Raw genomic sequence first — 13,149 nt, 5'->3', positions numbered from 1 at the left:
AGGTCGCCACCAAAATCTCCTCCAAAGAGACAGATTCTACAAGAAAGTACAGTGGATCTATTAAGATCAAGGGTTACTCAAATGCAGGCGGATAATGCTCATCAATTGCAAACAAAAAGTGCACTATCACAATCATACGAGTCGACATCAATGAAAGCTGGTGATCAAAGCAAAGAAAATGTAGATAAAATGCCACAACAAAAGCAGTCAATACAAAAAGAAATCTTGAGACAATCAAGTGCAACATTGTTGGTGAGAATGAAGAAAAACTCTCAAGAGACGTAAAGCTATATTTTTAATTAGAGAAGAACCTCATGTCTTTTTGCACTTGGAAAAGATGTGGCCAAACACACCTGGAAGATGCTCCTAAATTTGTGAGCATATCAGGAAACAAACGAGCAGAATGTTGGGAATCATCTCCACCACCATTAAAGTAAGTTCATAGATCATCATAGCTCAATTACATGCGAACAAAAGATATGCCAGAGAACGTCATAATCGGAATGCCAATGGCCCAGAAGATGTTCGAGATACAAAATGTAGTCTCCATAGACAACAAAGAATGAAGACCAAGACTAGTCACCCGCGGACGATTGCACAAAGTCCTCAAGCACAATTCAAATGGAATATTTTAGTGAAGATGATTCATTTCCATCAATGAGAACTTCAAAAGAGATTAAAGCAAATCAGGCAATAGCAAGTGTAGATCAAATAAAACAAAGAACAACCACGAAAGCTATTGAGCAGAGAATGCCACCAAAGTCAGAAGTTAAGAAGAACGGGGTAGCAAAGTTCTCAGCAATACAAAAGAAGCAAATGTCAGATGCAATGCTCTATTGGATAAAGACGCAAAGTGCATTAACGGTTGCAAACAATCTAGAGCTTACTCCATGCAAACATGATAGAAAAATAATGCTAGGTTTTCACACAGGTTTAAAAAAAATGGTTACTACCCTTAGCATCCAAAATCATGAAGAGCAGGTAAATTTCGAGGTGAAGCCTTAAAAAGACATGCATGCAGATGTCATCCTTGGACATCAGTGGTTAGACCAACACACGGCTTACAAAGAAGATACAATGTTGATACTCTCTTTTCCAAGAGGTAGCCAACAACATTTACAGGTATCGTTAATGCTAGATCCAGAGTTGCAAAAGTCACAAGAATCAAAGACAAATCTTGCAAACAAAGGTAAAGCCAAAGTGGACCCTCCACTGATTACCAAAGAAGGTGTGACAGCATATGACTCTACATCAAAGAACCCTCATGGATCAGCTTCTTCAAGCAAGTTAGGCTTTCAAAACTTCAAGTCAATTACTGACCCAACTGAAGCCTCTAAGGAGACACCCAAAAAAGCAAAGATATATCAACCAAAGTACTCAAGAAAGCAGAAGATAGTCAAGCAAATGTTTGTTTTGAGCAATTTAGTTAAATTCAATGATCCAGTTTGGATTAAGGACAAGAAATCAACACATGAAGAAAAACACATGGGATGGATAACATCACAATGGAGCTTAAAAGAACAGGAGCACTATAGAGATAACATACACATATGGATACCAAAAGTGTAGGTTAATGCATATGAAGTAACTTCAAGTCCCTCCCAAGAAATAAGGCCCACAAGGTATCAACCTCGACAATATCCTAAGATATCTATGAAGCAGATATACAATAGAACAACATCAAACGATGCTGAAGTCTACCACAACCCTCAAGAGGATATAGAAAAAAGATTGATCTCAAAGAATCTTCCTTTTACACAAAGATTCTACACAGGGTATACAAAGATTTGGCTACCAATCAACCACAAGACAACTGAAACTATACCAGACTTGCATGAAGATCTCAAGAACTCAAAAAGACCTAGAGTGAAGCAAAGTCAACAATGGAGATACAAAGGTCATCAAGAGGTTTGGATTCCTAAGTCTTCTAATGCTCCGAGTCAAAATCCAGATTACTGATAGCCAACAGAGACCTACAACAACATCAAAGACTCCTATCAACATGCCTAATTGGAGAATCAAAGAGATAATGGAGTCTTCACAGTCAAAGAAGGACAACCCAACCAATGTGAATGCAGATTCAAAGATGATAAAGCAGGTATGGAAAAAGAAACCTTCAATCCCAACTTAGTCCTTCACTAATCCTCTTTTTGAGGATTCAAGCTTAATTTTACCTGAAATAATGTTTGTAGTAAGCACAAGAATGTGAAAAGTCAAGTTGCCAGTGTGAAAAAAAAACACTCTTTGGCATAGTCAGAGTCAGGCTGTTGAGCCATAAAATGAGCAAAGCATTCTTCCCAAAGCTTCAAGTCATATTAAACTCTGTGCTAAGAGTCATAGTTATTAGGCTTACGCTCCTGCTGGAAGAGTTGAGCATATCTAAGTCGTGTTGCTCATGCTAGATGAGATGAGCATAAGAGTCAAAGTCTATTAACTTACAATTGGTGGAGTGTCGTAGAGTCTGACACTCAAGCACAATGCACAGTAAGATGAGAGCACACATCCTCGTCAATGAAAACCATTCTTAAAGGGGTGCCAGCTTGCAAATCCGTGTCATATGCTTTTATAGCTACACCATCTTTCTGAAAAACCCCTCAAAATCCTTCTTGCACAACATAGTGTTTCGCATGAATTTTTGTGTATGCATAAATAGAATGTCCCATTATTAGACATATGCATTAGACACTCTTTTTGCTATCACCTATGCACCTTGAGTGGACTACAACAGGCAAACCAATGTCATGCTAATCGACAAGTCATGCAGTGGAGTCAATACTACTTGGGGACTGCCCAACGCTCCCTATCACTTGGTATTGACCTTGGTGTTAAATCCATTGCAAGCAACACCTAAGAACTTGGGGCATGATAATTGACAATGGAAAGACAAGTCATTCAGTGGAGTCAATACTGGGGAAATAGGAAGCTTGGGGAATGCTCAATGCTCCTCATTTCTTAGTGTTGAACTTGGGGTTAAAATCATTACATCAGTGATAGTGGAGTCAGCATCAAGCAAGTAGGAGGCTTGGTGACTGCCCAACGCTCCCCATCTCTTGGTGCTGACCTTGGAAAATTGGCATCGGCCAAGTAAACATCCACGTATATAACATTATTTGATTCCATATCTATCAGCAAATAATCCCTTGAGTACTTTATTAATATTTCCCATGCATGCTAATAGGTACTCCAATATGCGCTTATCCCAAAGGCACTTTTTTCCCACTGGGTTTTTTCCCTTTGGTCATCCAGCTATTAGAATCTATTTTAAAACCTCATCATTCTACTTATTTTGTACATACTCATAAATTAAAAAGAGCCTCATCATTATACTATTACAACGGACAAATGCAACATCATATCTCACATCAGACATATTCGAACCAATCAAGATGCTGCAGTAAATTGAACCTCATCAAAAAATTTAATAACAAATGAAGACAATCAACTCATCAACAACCGATCAATAACCTTCCACAACCTCCACGGACACTTTTCAACAGTGCCCGTGGATGGGCACTAAAATCGAAAGGTGGGAATGTTAACTGAGTCAACGCCAGCTAACAGAAGCTGCTAAAGACCAAAGACTTATGAATGCACATTGAAGACCAACATGAAGAAGCAATAAATATTGGAGTTACAAATTTTTCTTTTTTTCCCAAAATGGTAATGTATTGTAAATTCCCAATTTATTTCAAACCATTGTAATATTTTAATGTGTTACGGGCTCAATGGGAGTTCTAAGCTGTAAAGAACAGGTCAGTTAGTGTGCCTAGGTTGCAGATTCAATAAGTGGTGGAGCCCTAAAGGCCTTAGATGCCCAGACATTGCATTTTTTTACCCCAGGTATATAAGGTAGTGTGTAAAAGAAATGAGGGTTCTCAAGCTCATTTGTTGAGAGCACTTTTGGGTGAGAGCTCTTGAGGTGTGTGGCTATGGAGTCCTTGAGCTTCTCCTTGCTCATGTGACTTGATTCACACTTCTTGTGATTGCCTATGGTGCTTTGATGAGCTAGATCATAACTAATTAGTGGTTAATCCCTCTCTAATCTTGTGTGATTTCCCTCTCTTGATTGTGTGTGCATGAAGATTTGATTGGAGTGTGGTGCTCGATAGATCTATGTGTGTGTGCTTGTGATTAGTGTGTTGCATGATAGGATGTGTTGTGTGCATCTTGCAATCGTTAGTGTGTGTGATTGGGTTGACTGGAGGTGAAGGGAAGTGGATGTGGAGATTGCCCATCATTGTGGCTTAGCTCTTCCATAGACCAAGAAGCTCACCTCATAGAGTCAACCATTTGTGTTTCCATGATTAGCTCACTAATTGTAAGTGTTTCCATGCCCTAGCCGGGTAGCTCATCCCTCTGGATTGATAATTTTGTTGGTCATTGGAGCTATGCAACGATGGAACCCCCAACAATTGGCCTGTCCTAAACTGACCATTGTCCCTTTGTTTGATGCTCGTAGCTTGATTAAAGTTGGCATCAATATCACATTTGGTAGCTTTAGGTATGTTGAATACTTCATGGCATTTATGTCTGCTCTAGTATCCACAAGTGCTCTTTTTTTTAATCCATTTTCCGGCTAGATGTTGATGCATACATCCATACCTCCAAGCCAATCAAGTTGTATTTGAATATCATACATCCATACAATCAAGCTCTATTGATGCATACATCCATTTTCCAGCTAGATATTGATGCATACATCCATACCTCCAAGCCAATCAAGTTCTATTTGAATAGCGTCGATAGGAAGAATGGGGTTTTGAGTTGTCGAATTTGGGCTGTGTTGTGATTCTCTTTGTGCTTTAAAATTTGCAACTTGGCTTCTTCCTTTGCATGTTCTTAAATGGCATGAGTAATTTGCTTTTGTTCAACGGCTTGATGTATCTATTTTTGCATTTTTGTGGTTAATGGGAGATGGTATTTCTTTGACTTGCAAACAATAGTGAAATTAGGCATCTCCTCTCCCTCTAATGTTTTTGTTGAAAATTTAATGGCGTCATTGTATTCTATGTCGTTGATCACAAATAAGCCTTTACCTTGCTTTTGTAGCTTTTTAGAGTGTTGTTTTAAAGTGTAGACTAATAAATAGTCCCCTTTTTGAAACTCCTTGTTGATCACATGTTGATCATGGATCTCTTTTATGTGCCGCTTTTGTGCATAAATGGTTGCAATAGCTTTGAGAAGCAATTCGCTAGATTTTCTAGCTAGACAACTTTGTCAAACAATTCATGTTGTGTCCACCCTAAGTTTTTGGCTATGTGTAGTGTAGGAATCAAGAATTTCATGGGAAATATGGAATTAATTCCAAACACCATGTTGAAGTGTGTTGTCCCAAGTGTTTTTTTGTAAGTAACTCGATACACCCAAAGAGTTGAATGTAACTTTTGGTCCCAGTCTGCTCTTGATTCATCCACTATTTTGGTAAGCACTGTGCAAAGAATTTTGTTTGTGCTCTCTGCTTGTCATTCACTTGACGGTGATATGGTACCAATTTACAATGGAGCACCATGAATTATTTCAAAAATAATTTAATCACATCGTTTAGAAAGCGAGTCTCTTGATCACTCACTATCTAGATCAGTAGCCTGTATCTTATGAAGATGTTTTCGTATAGAAACTATGCTATCATTTGGGAATCGTTTTTTGCATTCAATTGACTTATATCCACTTGGCTAGATAATATGTGGCCACTATGATATGTTGAGTATTTTATCTTATATTTAGAAGGTGTGACAGGTCGAAGTCTATTCCTCATTTGGAAAAATCCCTTGCTCCCATCATAGGTTGTAATGGCAGTTCATCTCGTCTCTTAGGTGCTTTGGCGTGTTGGCAATCATCACAAAATTTCACATATTATTCATCATCCATGAACAAGGTCAACCACCAAATTATGGCAAGAAGTATTGTTTTTGTAGTTTTGTCTGTAGAAAATTGTCCAACCACCTATCCAACATGATCTTCCTCAAGAATTGGTATGTACTCACTTTTTGTGCCACAAGTTCATAAGTTGTTATTGTTTCCTTGCTTGTAGAGGTGGTTCTCAATGATCAAGTATCTCTCAGCTTTAGTCTGAATTGACTTCCATTTTGGAATCTACTGATATTTTTTGACATACACCTTTTTCCAGGTAATCCGCAATGTACTTACTCCACTTGGGTGTCACTGCCGCTCAGAATAGTGTGCATGTTCTATAGGTGCCTAGATTGCACAAATGCCACATGAACTAATATAGTCATGAATAGTTCGCTGCATATTAGGCCAATACACTCCAAATCTCCTCAATTGTTGAAATGTTTGTATTTTTCCATTGCGAGTCCCCGTTGTTTGCACATGAATGTGGCTCAAGTATACATTTTTTTCTAAAGTCTCTATAGATAGCCTCAATATCCCATCATTTTGATGCTTGTATAGCCTTCTCCCTATCGGCAAAAGTGTTCATATTTATTCAATGACTAATGGTTGCCTTTCTACTTGCAATGAGATAATGGTGAGGAAATACATTAGATGTTCACTCCGCATTGGTACCATCTAGATTTTGAATAGATGAGATCTAGGCAAATCATTGTCAACTCCTTGAGGTGCTTCCCCATGAGTCAATCTCAAAAAATGGTCAACTCTCTGATGTGTAGTTCATTTCTCGACTACTACAATGAAATTAAACTCAAGAAATATGATATACCATTAGAAAATAAGTCCTATATAGCATGCTTGTTCATCAAGTATTATAATGCTTGATGATCCACAAAGACTACAAAAATTGTGAGAATGTAGTTTGAAAATTTTCATGGTATAAACCATTCCTAATCCGTTCCTTTTTGTGGCTGTGTAATTTATTTCCCCACTATTAAGTTGTCTACTAGAGTAACAGATGGAAAAATCCATGTTTTTCTCTCTAGGTTGTGTTAAGATGCATCCAATTTTGTATGTTGATGCGTCAATGTGGACATGAAATATCATATTCCAATTGGAGCAGAAATCAATCTCTACTACAATTGCTGGAATGCCTTTTTTCACTCGTTAGTCCACTAAAACTTTGTGATGAGAGCATAGAGAAGTTTTACAATGACCGCGTGCATCTAATAGATAAACCTTTTGTAGTAACCACAATGGCCCATAAAGGCTTGTACCTCTCTAGATTTTGTGGATCTTGAATGAGAAACAATGAATTGTATCTTCTCAAGATCTATGGAAATTCCATTTTTAGACACAATGTGTCTTAAAATCTTCCCTTGTCTTACCATGAAGACACATTTCTCAGACCAGTCCTTATGCTTCCGGATCTCTCAAAGCCATTTGATGTCCAATGTGATGCTTGTGGTGATTGCCTTGGAGCAGTCTTAATTCAAGAAGGGCATTCCATATTATATGAAAGCCGAAGGCTCAATACGGATGAAGGGGTCTTGAGAATTTATGAGAGAGAGCTTGTAGCTGTTCTACATGCCCTAGACACATGGAAGCACTATCTATTGGGAACTCCATTTATTTCACAAACAGAGCACCAAAGTCTCAAGTAGTTCATGATGCAAACCAAGCTTTACGACAAACAAATAAGGTGGGCAAGTTTTCTTTCGCAATTTTATTTTCATATTTCTCAATTGCTAGTAAGCACAATCAAGTGGCTGATTCACTTTTACGATGACCAAAAGTTAATGCGATGTCTATTGTAACTCACAATGATCTATCTTCTTTGATGGATGAGTATGATATTGGCATTGACTTTAAAGACATAATGTCCGAACTTGCTTTAGGAAACAAAGAGGAACCATTCACCTTGTAGGACGGTTATCTTCTCCATGGCAATAGGCTATGCGTTACCCACTCCCTTCATGAGAAATTCATGTATGAATCCCATGCTCCTCCCTATGCAGAGCATAGAGGCATTCAACCTACTCTTCAAGGAGTAGACATACTTCTATTTTCCAACCTTGGAAGTGGGCATACAAGAGTATGTTTCAAAATGTGTGGTATACCAAAAGACTAATCATGATAGATGGAAGAAACTTGGATTACTCCAGCCATTGCAAATCCCTAGTTCACCATGGAAGAGTATATCCACGGATTTTATCTTTAGATTACCCAAGTCTATCCTTGGGAATACGGGGATATGGACAACAATCAATAGGCTTAGCAAGCAAGCACACTTTATTGCTATCAAAAGACTATCAAGGCAAACCAAATGGCAACTCTCTTCATATCTCAGATTTTCAAACACCATGGATTTCCAACATCCATCGTGTCAGATAGAGATCCTAGAATGACCAATAATCTTTGGAAAGTTCTCTTTGAGAATCTAGGTACAAGATTGAATTGCTCTTCGGCCTATCACCCACAAACAGATGGCCAAAGGAAGATAACCAATCTTACAATACTCAATCTATTAAAGACTTATGTTACTAAAGTAGATCAAAGCTCACAATGGAAAAAGTACTTACCTCTTGTAGAGTATGCGTACAATAATACTGTCTATATTTCTAAGGGAAAATCACCTTTTGAAATCATTGAGGGAAGACCTAAGACTCCCTTGCTACTTAAAGTACATGGGAAGATCTTCCCTACCAATGAGTATAGCCGTGACCTACAAGAATCTTTTAAAAAGATTAAGGAGGCTATATCTATCTCTCAACAAAGGCAAAAATTTGTTGTTGACAAGCACAGAAGGGCCTTAACGCTCAAAGAAAATAATTCGGTCTTACTTAAGTCTCCCAAGGCTTGATTGAGGCAAATGACAGGCAAAAACCCTAGGCCATCAAAAGTATTATGCTAAACTACCAAAAAAATACTATAAGACTAATTCTCTTTTTGTTGTGCACAAATTTAAATAGTATGAATGCTTTGAATCATGTTTGTGATGATGACCAAGTAGAATTTGTCACTCTTCTTTGGGAGAATGAAATGGACTAAAGAGCAGACATGCTTATGGGAGCTACGTCTCCCAAGAACCAAATGGATTAGTCATCCATCTTGGAATGATGTCATAGGGTTAAAAGGGATCCTCTAACCGCTAAGAAACATTGACTAATGACTAAGGATTTATCTCTTCCACCTCATACTCGAGGACGACTATGATTTCAAGAGAGACGTAATGTTATAAAATCTAATATCTAACCAACCCAAATGATTTTCTCATATTAAAATGATCATTTAAAGTGGGAGAATTAATGGGAACAAGGGTTTGAATATAGACATGTGCTTATAACTCTATCTCAACATGGGGAAAATGGTAAAGGGATCCAAATGGGCGATTGTCTATCAAAGAGCAAGGCTAAATACTAGACCTTAAAAGATCTTAGGGTTAGCTTCATTTAAGACCTACAAAGGTTAGTGTTAAAATTCCTTTGTCCTTAGGCAAACTAGAACTAAGCTTGAGGTGGGAACTCAGCCCAAGCTTGAGTTGCTTGTTGTGCTTGCTGACTAAGGTGCTTGAGATTCTCAATGACCAAGGTGCTAAGTTGCTCCATGACTAAGGTGCTTGAGGGATAAGCTGTTCCACAAAGTGAATGCATATCCCTACACAAGGGGGGGCGAGCCCTCATTAAAGGGGATAGAGAGAGAGAACACACACACCCTCACATAAGGCAAGCTTGATACAAAGAAATAAAATAGGACACTTTTCAATATCCTCTTCATGTTGCCCTCATGGTGTGCCTCCCAAGGGATCCAATGATAATTTAGTTAGCTGAATTAATTTTCTATGCATTTATCAAGTCCACTCTCTCAAAGGGGAAGGGGGACACTTGTCCCAAGGCTACCCTTGCTGCTTGATATGCTCTAAGTCTGTGATTGTCCAAGCTTGAGGAGGTCCAAGCAGGTGTGAGATAGTGCTAGAAGCAGGGTTCATCAAAGCAAGGAGGGGGCTAGCTTGGGGGGTATACTCTCCGTCACACACACACACACACACACACACACACACACACATACCCCCCCCCCCCCCCCCCCCCCACACACACACACACACACACTCATTGTGTGAAGTGAAAAGTGCAAGAGATCCATCTCCTTCTCCAAGCTAGTAGACAATTTCAGAGCCTACAACAACACTCTTGGCTATGGAATGAAAATCCACCAAGAGCCATGCTTCAATGCTTAATCTTGCCATCTTCTCCATCTTCATCACTATGCTATTATTTATGCTAGCAAGAAGAGTGATGATAAGTGAGGAACTATTTCTTTTTCCTATGAATGTTCCTTCTTGCTCTTTCCTACCCTCATTCCTAGCTAGCTCTCTCCACCTTTGAAGGTGTTTGAGGCCTTCCGATTGAGACTGGAAATGATTAATGCTTTTCACAAATTCTGTTATGTTCATGATGCATGAATATTTCCATCTTCTTTGCATCACCTAGGTCACAAGGAACACAAAGATTGTATTGTATCAAGTCTCTCTTGATGGGAGAATCTATAATACAAAAGCCTATTGGAGGGGGGACCGGCTCCACATAAATCTGATCCTCAACTCATTTCAAGTTCTCTAAACTCTCTCTCTTGCACAAGTATTGTTCATGCCAGGTTAATTTAGTACCATGGTTAAGTTGCTACCACTAAATAAGTTCACCTTCTATGTCCTCAAAGTAGTCTCACAAAAATAATCTCTTTAATTATGCTAATTTCGCTATTCTCAAAGCTCATATGCCATTTACATTACAAATCATCATCCTCTAGAATGTGGCAATTGCATTGGTTAAGCCAAACGACATTACTCGATAAGAAAATATGTCCCATTCTGTTGCAACTATTGTCTTATGTTGATCCTCTAGATTTATGGCAAGCTGATTGTAGCCTAAAAAGCCATCTAGAAAGCTGTAAGCTTCCTTGCCCACGAGTCTCTCAATCACATGGTCTGTAGTTTATAAGGGATACTTATCTATGATGGTGGCCAAATTTACATGTTTGAGATTAACACAAACTTATAATTTGCCATTCTTTTTTGGGCACTACCACAATCGATGACACCCAATGTGTGTGTTTGATCTCATAGATAAACTCTGTTTTTGTAAAGGGTAATGTATGTTTGAAAATGCTAGGATCAACTCCCTAAAGGTACTTATAAGACCATGCAGACACATCTTTATATTTTTTGAGTGTAGCTATTAATAGTAGCTGCTCTTCTTCCTTAGTGAGGTTTAAGGCAATATACGCCAACTTTGGTTCTTCCCCTGGTTTAGCTAGGTCAATGCACTTTGCATTCTCATCTCCATCATAAGGTGTTTTTGATTCCTTGAGTTCCCTCATTGGCTTTTAGACTATGATTCTCCTGTCATAGTGAGAGGGAGCATCAAAATTGTTGGTGTCTGATCCCTCTTCACTTTCCATTTTCATTGTTCAAATTTCTTTCAAAGTTTGCTTTAGCCTTTGATACTCACATTTTGGAAATTTTTATGATGCTTCATGTGTGTCTTTGGGTTCCTCTTTACTTCGTATCTTTAGATTAGTCTTTGTAAAAGTTGGTTTCATAGATTTTGTTCGAGTAGTTTTGTCCCTGACACAATCGTCTGCTCCGACAAGCATCAAATATTGCATTCTGCTCAACAATCCAGGCATTGGTTTCTCTTGTGTGTTTCTCTATTTTTGCACTCTTTTTCCTTGATACCTTTGATGTCTTCTTGATTTATGGTTTGGGAAATCATAGAAGAGAGACTCATGTTGGTTTGGCTTATTCTCATTTTCGAAGATACTTGATAGTTGATCCTTGGTGTCAATCTCTAATTCATTGTCTTGCAAATATTAGAACTCTCATCACTTTTGTCAATTACGTCAAGGATAAAAACCTCATCCCATGCCTTTTGCAATCTATTGTTTCTTGATTTTATGTCTCCTCAATTTCCAACTCTGTTTCAAGATAGAATTCACTATTTGGAAGGGCATTATATCAAAACCCTCTTTGTCACAAAATTTTGTTGGGGCTATCTCATTCACACATACATCTAGAGTAGCGAGTATTTGGTTCCACCCAAAGGTTTCAAACAAATATTCATGAAATGGCTCTCAAACATAGCTTTTATCCTCTACTAACCTTCTAGTATGCAATCCTATTTCCTCAAGCTTTCACATTCAGATGCTCTGCATATCCAAATATGTGTTAGATTTGGCACCCATGCAAGTGTTTGTTTTCTACAGACTGTAGCAAGACAATGTCTTCTAATAGGGTTTGATTAACATCTCTATCCCTTGGATAAAACTCATGATCCATATTGATTTCTATGATGATAAGTGCAGACTTAAAAGTTGCACTACCATCTTTGCAATTTTTTGTTGTTTTCCACAAGGCTTGCGGCCCTTCCACTTCTGGAATAGTCATCATTCCTTATGACTCGGAATCATTTGTTTTGTTTGCTACTACCCTTGTATCCAATGGTGTTTTGTTTGTAGGTTTTATTAGATCAATAGTTTTGTTTTCTTTGCGCTCACTGTCCCCTTTCTTTTGAGATGTCATCACCTCTTGGCTGGGAATGCTTGTTGTTTTTGGTTGCATTAAAGCTTGAGTGGTCTCTATTAGCCATTTGCACATTTCCAATTTTATTTTTCAAATTTGGAATACAAATACGTTAACCATATTTTCTCTAAGCTCTGGTTGTTCTTTAGTCTCACCACGTAGGCTTGCAACAAAGCTTCTAAGGGCTCCAATACTTTTTAACCAAGACTAAACGACCTAGTAAAGTTTTGGACGACTCTACTCCTTCAATATTTTTTTCTCTTTCACATTTGACCTACTCTTTGGTTTGTTGTAGCTCTGTCTCCAAGGCAGTCTTTTCCCTTAGCCTCTTAGCTTTCATTTTGTCTCTTTTTGCTTTTCAAGATTTTCTTTGAGTCCTGATCGTCAAACTCTCGAATTCAATTTGATCTACCAGTTTTGGCTCATTCTCAACTCGCATGTTTCTAGCAGCTTCCTGAGATTGAGCTCTAGTTACCACATTGATAGGAATTTTTGCGGCTTGATTTCAAATCCACTCAAGCAAGACAAAACTTCAATGACATTCATCGTTTCTTTTCTCTGTTTTTAGGATTTTGGGATAGTTTGGAAGTAAATAATTTACCCCGCAACCCTTGCAAAATCCAAAAATATTTGTTCGCTCACCCTTGTGTTGACAAAATGGTGTCCAATGGTTACCTCCATATTTTTAGCAATGACCTTCTAGTTAAGTGGATTGTTGTGCC

This window comes from Adiantum capillus-veneris, chromosome 23, assembly GCF_014529385.1.
Source record: "Adiantum capillus-veneris isolate H3 chromosome 23, ASM1452938v2, whole genome shotgun sequence".
NCBI classification, from domain to species: domain Eukaryota; kingdom Viridiplantae; phylum Streptophyta; class Polypodiopsida; order Polypodiales; family Pteridaceae; genus Adiantum; species Adiantum capillus-veneris.
Note: the sequence above shows the minus strand (reverse complement) of the source record.